The sequence below is a fragment of the Rattus norvegicus genome, chromosome 12, assembly GCF_021556685.1.
Source record: "Rattus norvegicus strain SHRSP/BbbUtx chromosome 12, alternate assembly SHRSP_T2T, whole genome shotgun sequence".
Classification (NCBI taxonomy): domain Eukaryota; kingdom Metazoa; phylum Chordata; class Mammalia; order Rodentia; family Muridae; genus Rattus; species Rattus norvegicus.
The window spans coordinates 17968767-17976486 of NC_141545.1; positions in this window are offsets into that span (position 1 = coordinate 17968767).

Below are 7720 nucleotides of genomic sequence, written 5' to 3' on the forward strand. Positions count from 1 at the left end.
ATTCAAACGGTCCCTCTTATTCCTGGTTCCTTCCACAGCATCTACCCCTCCCTTCCTGTCCCTCTCACCTCTGAAACTTGTGGGTCCTCAGACAGAGATAGCCAAGTGTTCCCAATGGCTCCGATGAGCCAGTCCATCAGGGACCCATTTTCTTGACGCCATCTTGGGTTACGAAGCCTTTAGGTGGACTGGGAAGTCACGCTGCTCAGTGTGCCTGCTTCCACAGCAGTCAGACCGATCCCATCCATTCCCAAGTCCCATACCACCAGGAGCCAGGCTGTGACGGGCTCCTCATTGCTTATTTAAAAGTCTCCCCGAAGGGGTTGGGGATTTAGCTCAGCGGTAAAGCGCTTGCCTAGCGAGTGCAAGGCCCTGGGTTCGGTCCCCAGTTCCGAAAAAAAGAAAAAAGAAAAAGAAAAAGTCTCCCCGAGTTCCAGGAGCTCAGGTACCAATGATTGCAGTTTCTTGTCCTGGACCACTGTTACCGCCCCAATCTGAGTCGTATTCAATTTCCCCTTTTTTTTCTTTTTTCTTTCTTTTTTTCTTTTTTTTCATTTTTCTTTTTTTAATTATTTATTCATTTATTATATATAAGTACACTGTAGCTGTCTTCAGATACACCAGAAGAGGGCATCAGATCTCTTTACAGATGGTTGTGAGCCACCATGTGGTTGCTGGGAATTGAACTCAGGACCTCTGGAAGAGCAGTTGGGTGCTCTTAACCGTTGAGCCATCTCTCCAGCTCTTTTCTTTCTTTCTTTCTTTCTTTCTTTCTTTCTTTCTTTCTTTCTTTCTTTCTTTCTTTCTTCCTTCCTTCCTTCCTTCCTTCCTTCCTTCCTTTCTTTCTTTCTTTCTTTTTTTCGGAGCTGGGGACCGAACCCAGGGCCTTGCGCTTGCTAGGCAAGCCCTCTACCACTGAGCTGAATCCCCAACCCCTTTTTTTTTCTATTAAAACTCAGACCTGAGGGGCAATTCTATTGCTTTTGCCCTGGTTTCTTCCTGCTCATGAAATCTTCCCTGGGCTTCAAGTTCTGGGAACCCAACAGGGGCTCTTGAGCACAGTACTAACCTGAACTCACTTTTCCTTCTGCCCCCTGGCCTTAAGAAGGGGCAAACCAACACCCTTACCTCGCCTTCTCATGTATCCGGTTGACTCGCCAGGGCAGAGGCTAACGTGGAGGATGCCGCCACCATTTCCCTTGATTCGGTTCTCCCTTTACACAATCAAGTTCCTGCCTGACCACTGTCTCGGCCTCAGATGCATTCACCCCTGGCTTTCTCCCCAGACACTAGTAATCCTGATGGCTCAGCCTTAGTTGCACGCCTCACTACCCCATAGTTAGAACCGTGCAGCCAACGTCATCCCCAAAGACACACTAACACACACCATACAAGAAGGGACAACTCTATTGGAATTTCCTCTGAAGATGCTCCTCCCAACACCCCCCTCCGTCTCAGGTTGCTCAGCAACGGCCTCAACTGCATCCCTTGCTACCCATAAGCAGGACCATGTACTCAATCCTCCCCAACTCATCTTTAGTTCCATTGTGTCCCTGTCTGGGCACTAACTAGGATGTATGACAAAACTTTTTCCGGACGAGACAACACATACATCTCTCACCCCAGATAGGGATCCCACGACAGCTCAGAATAATGACACCACTGAAGTGCGATCTGATGAACTGGGGTTACTTACAGGGATATGGGTGGGGTTACACACGGGAGCAGAAATGACTCACAGACCGCTGTAAGGGTGATGGGTGATGGTTTACAAAAACTGGGAACCCAGAGTGCACCACACAGCCTGCAGGCAGCTCACCAGGTTGGAGAGACTTTCCAGATGACTGGGTCGAAAGCCCTTCCAGGCAGCCGGGATGGTTTCCGCCTCTTCTTTGCAGCTTGTTATGTGTTAAGGCCTTCCTTCGGAGAGAAACTCTCAGCTTTCACTGTTTACTCTGGCAGTGGGGACTTAGTGAATCCGGTCAGTTTCAGGGGACTCTGGAATCTATTTTGAGGGGTTTGCCTACCTGATTAAGGGAAGCTATGATTTGTTTATCAGCTCCTATATTCTCTACCTCTTTCCGATTCTTATCCCCCCCAGTCCCTTTCAATCCTACTACACTAGGTAGGAGAGAAAGGAGGGAAAAGGGGCGTAGACCCCTATAGGCTACTTCCTGCTGATGGGGACATTGGGTTCTTTGGGTCAAGTTTAATCCTTGTTGTCAGAATATTCAGCTGTCCACCAAACCAGCAATTCAGCAGCAACAGGGATCAGCAGGGACCAGCAGGGACCACCAGAGACCAGCAGGGACCAGCAGGGACCAGGAGGGGCCAGCAGGGGCCAGGAGGGACCAGCAGGGACCAACAGGGACTAGCAGGGACTAGCAGGGGCCAGCAGGGATACCAGGGATAGCAGGGACCAGCAGGGGCCAGCAGGGACCAGCAGGGACCAGCAGGGGCCAGCAGGGACCAGCAGGGACTAGCAGGGCCCAGCAGGGACCAACAGGGATAGCAGGGACCAGCAGAGACCAGCAGGGACTAGCAGGGGCCAGCAGCAATGGAGGCAGCAGCAGGGAGGAGCAGCAACTACACAGGCCCTCTTGGAGCTCTCCCACTTACACCTTCTGCAGAGGCAGAGTCCCCAGATTTTGCAACTGGCAAAAATTACTCCCCACTAGAGCATGAGACAATCACAGTTAGGGGCTGTGGACAACCTGAAGCAGCCCCGTATCCCACACTTGGGATTAAAACAAAACATTCACATAAGGTAACAGGTTTAAAAGAAACCAAAACTCTCACTAGAATAGACTGTTTGAGTGACTGAGGAGAGTTAAGGAATGCTCACACCAGCTCAGTTTTTAAAACTTGCACAGGGAAGCAAAAAGTCTGGCATGGGAGCACTGACCCGTGTCCCCAGATCTGACAGACATCCATAGTGCCCGTTTGTCTAACCTTCACTTAGATTTATTTATTTAACTTTGTATGTGTGTGTGTGTTGTCAGCATGTATGTATATGAACCAGGAGCATAACTGGTGCCAACAGAAGTCGGAAGAGGGCACCAGATCCCCTGGAACTGGAGCTACAGATGACTCTGAGCTGTTGGTGCTGGGAACCACCCCTGAGTCGTCTGCAAAAGCAGCTTCTCTCCACCCCCTGTAGTGCCAGTTGGAAAAAGAAAGAAAAGTGGCCAGGATGTAGCTCGGTTGGTAGGGGACTGATCTAACATGTAAGAAGCCCTGGGTTTGTTCCCCAGTATCTCATAAACTCGTATAATGGCACGTGTGTTTGATCCCAGCATGCAAGGCATGGTGGCAGGAGGATATGGAGCAAGTTTATGTCAGACTTAGCTACAGGAGAGTCTCTCTCTCTCTCTCTCTCTCTCTCTCTCTCTCTCTCTCTCTCTCCCTCTCTCTCTCTCTCTCTCCCTCCCTCTCCCTCCTTCTGTCTCTCTCTTTATCTCTCACTCTCTCCTCTATCTCTCTCTTCCTCTGTGTCTGTCTCTGTCTGTCTCTCTGTCTCTGTCTCCCCCCTTTCTCCCTCTCCCTCTGTCTCTGTGTCTGTCTCTGTGTCTGTCTCTCTGTCTCTCTCTTTCTCTGTCTCTGTCTCTGTCTCTCTCTCTCTCTCTCTCTCTCTCTCTCTCTCTCTGTCTCTCTCTCATGCACACACACATACACGGAGAGGGAGAGAGATATTAGGACTAGGGAGGTGGCTCAGTGGGCAAGAACACTTGATACCCAAGCTTTAGGACCTGAGTTCGAATCATCAGAACCCACATAAAAAGGTGAGGATGTACCCTTAAGCCCAGCGCTATAGGGAGTGGAGACAGGAGGATTGCTGAAAGACCCTGTCTCAAGGGAATAAGGCAGAGAGTGATAAAGGGACATTTGACATCCTCTTGTGGCCTCAGTGTGTGGGCACACAGTGTGCACATAACACACAGACGCTCAAACACACACAGGTAAATACATACACACACATGCATACACACTCATACACCAAAAACACATACAAACACAGAAAGTAAAAATGCTAACATCCCATTAACTTCAGGGCTAGAGACCTGAGGATAAAACCAGCTTAATCAGGAGCACAGCACGCATGCGGTCAAGGAGCTGGGGGCGGGGCAGTGTCAGCAGATGCAAAAGCATGAAGAATGGGGGATTCTGGCTAAACAGTCCAGGGATGGTGCTTGTGCAGGCAGGCGAGGGTGGTGGGAGGGTTTCATCAGATATTGAGGGTGGGGCTTTTGGATAAACCGACTGGACGAGATTTTTGTCACTACTAAGATGGCAATGGTGGCGTAGAGCACAGGGGTGGAGACACAGTCGAGGACTCTCAGGGGTCCCCTTGGGCATTCCTGTGTCTTTAGGCAAGATACCCCACCCCTGTTCCTTTCTGAGTGTTTGCAAGCACCTGGAGTTGGTCCGATCCTGTCTGGTGGACCCTCTGGCCACTTTGATTTTATACGCAGTGAGAAAAGAGCTGGCCTTCCTCCTTTCTACTCCCCTGACCACGCCCGGGCCCAATGACGGTTCTCTCCCCATGCCATAGAGTTGCTCTCCGCTGGGGTGTTACAGTGGACTTGATTGCCTGGGCAGGGCAGTAGGGGGCAGATGTGGCTGTGCTAGGGAGTGGTGGGACAGGAAGTGGGACTTCATCCAAAGGAAAGATGGTCCTGTTTCTCGTGCTGGTGTCAGTGGACCACACTGCAGACCTGGGACACTTGTGACTCTAAAGGGAAATCTGGTTCACATCTTCATGGTGTGTCACTTTGTCCATCAAGGTCGCCTCAACAGCTGTGTGTGTGTGTGTGTGTGTGTGTGTGTGTGTGTGTGTGTGTGTGTGCGTGTACATACAGGTGCACGTGTGTACATACAGGTGCACGTGTGTACATACAGGTGCACCTGTGCACCTGTGCCAATGCCCATGGGGAGGCCTGAAGAAAACTACAGTTAAGCGTTTTCCTTTGTCACGATCTACCTTGGGTTTTGTGGCAGGGTAGCTCACTGAACCTGGAGTTCACTTACTCAGCTGGACTGGCTGGATCCGAGCTCCAGTGGTCTTCCAGCCTTCCTCCGTAGTTCTCTTCCCCCTCCCCTCATATTATCTGTTGGTTTATTATCAGACGGGGTCTCTTACTGAATCTCGAGTTTGCTGGCCTGTCTAGACTGACTGCCAGCAAGCCTGTGTTCCTCTTGTCTTCCTTTCCCCAGGGCTGGAATTACATGCACATGCCAAGATGCCTGACCTTTCCGTGGTGCTGGAGATCTAAACTCCGATCCTCATGCCTGTATGGTGGCCCTTTTGTCCAATTGGCCCTGTACCCCCTCAGCAACTTTTGCCTGTCTTCTTGCTGCTTCCTGGGACTCTCATATATCACCCCCACCATCTTGGCAAAACACACCCTCTCTGTTGTCCAGTTTGATGGGGCTATTTGAATAACCCCAAACTCCCACGGCATGCCCTCACCCAGAGCCTACTGTGTCCCAGTCTCTGGTCACCTGTCAGGCTGGAGCAAAGCCTTTAATACCAGGGAAGCATGGGTGACCCACTTTGCACTTCTCTCTCTCTCTCTCTCTCTCTCTCTCTCTCTCTCTCTCTCACTCCATGGGGTTTTGTGGGAGACAGACCTCACAGTTACAGCTTCTGGACTTTCTTGATTCCCTAAGGGAGCAGGCTCTGCCTTCCCTGCTTTGTGACCACTGTGCAAAAGCTAAGCCCAGGATGGAGGGACAGCTCTTTCCCAGTGCAGGTAGATAGATATTTTTTGCACTGTAAACTTTATTTTGTGAATGTGTGGTTATGTGTTCACATGTTCCTGTGGGGGTCAGAGGGCAACCTTGGGTATCTTACCTCAGGAGCCTTAACTTTATTTAAAAAATTAAAATATTTTTGTATCTTGAATCACATGTGTGTATGCGCGTGCATTTCTGTGCACAAGTACACTGTCCATAGAGGCAAGTGTGGGTTCCCCAAGCTGGAGTTACAGGTAGCTGTGAGCTAGCCACCTGATAGGAGGACTGGGAATGAACCCAGGTCTCCTGATAGAACAGTACATGTCCTTAATCACGGCTCCATCTCTCCAACTCCCACCTTTTTTTAAGGGTTTATTTTTTTTATTCTATATGCATTGTTGTTTTGCCTGCACGTGAGTCTGTGTGAGGGTGCTGGGTCCCGTAGAACTGAGTTACAGACAGTTGTGAGCTGCCATGTGGGTGCTGGGAATTGAGCCCAGGTCCTCGTGAAGAGCAGCCAGCGCTCTTAACCACTGAGACATCTTACCAGTCTACCACCAACACACACACACACACACACACACACACACACACACACACACACACACTTTCTGAGTGAGATTCTCACTGGAACCTGAGTATCACCCATTAGATCAGGCTGGCTGCCCAGTGAGCCCTAAGGGACCTTTCTCTCTGGCATGAGAAGCACAAGAATGCACCACCATGTCTAGCATTTTACACATTTGTCTTTCTTGCTTCTGCTCTCTTGGGGTGCACAGGCCTAGGCAGGCCTTGTCCCCAGGCAGGCTGCCAATCCCCTCTCTTCTCTATCTCTGTAAGCATCTGGTGGCAGTTGGATAAGTCCGTGATCTGGGCGGCCTCAACCTCCTTTCTTCTTTCTCAGAAACGCATCGTCTGCTTTTGGTTTCCCATCGAGTGAGACTGGCTCCTCTTTGCGTCCTTGGGTTCGAGCCTGTCAGGGATGTTACAGGAAGACAGGTGACTGGCAAGCCTTGGGCATCTCTACATCCCAGCTCATGTGAAAAGCAGCACTGGACAGGTGGAAGAATATTTGAAATCCTGGCATTGGAGAGCAGGAGGTCAAGTCCATCCTGGGCTTTGTAGTGAGACTATCTGTTCTAGCTACTTTTTCTGCTGCTGTAACAAAGCACTCTAACCAAAAGCATCTCAGGAAAGGATGTATTTTGGCTGACAGCTTACAGTCTGTCATCATGGGAAGCCAAGGGAGAAGCTGGAGGCAGGAAGTAGAAACCATGGAGGAAGGCTTCTTACAGGCTTGCCCAGCTGCCCTGTTCTACACAGTTCAGGTCCATCTGCCTAAGGGTGGCGCCGCCCACAGTGGGCTGGGCCCTCCCACATCAATTGGCAATCAAGAAAATGCACAGACTTGCCCACAGGCTAATCTGATGGAGGTAATTCCTCAGCTGAGAGCTTTTTTCCTAAGTGCCGTGACTTGACAGCCAAGATTAGCCAAAAAGTCGTGTACACACACACACACACACACACACACACACACACACACACACACACTCCCCTGACAATGCAATGCAGCGAGGATCCCTCACTAGAGTCTGCCGTGCTGTTTGAGCTTCCAGTCTCCAAAACTGTGAATTAAATACACTTGTTTTCTTTACTCTCATCCCCTCAGAAAAAACACCCTCATATTCCACTTGAATTCCAATCACCCACTGTAGGTAATGCTAATGTCCTATCTGCTTTGTTTTCAAAGGAGCTAGGGATGCAACTCAAAGCCTTAAGAATGCTGGGTATGCATTTTACGGACGCCCCCAGATCCTCACTAGTGGTTTCTAGGCAAATGCTCTACCATTATTAAGTCATATCCCCAGCTTCTCATTGGTGTGAATTCTGGGTAATCAATCTGCAACTTAGCCACAACTTCGGCCCCTCACTGGGAGACTCTAAGTCAGGCCTGGAATTGCTAAGCTAAATCCCCCAGCTTTTA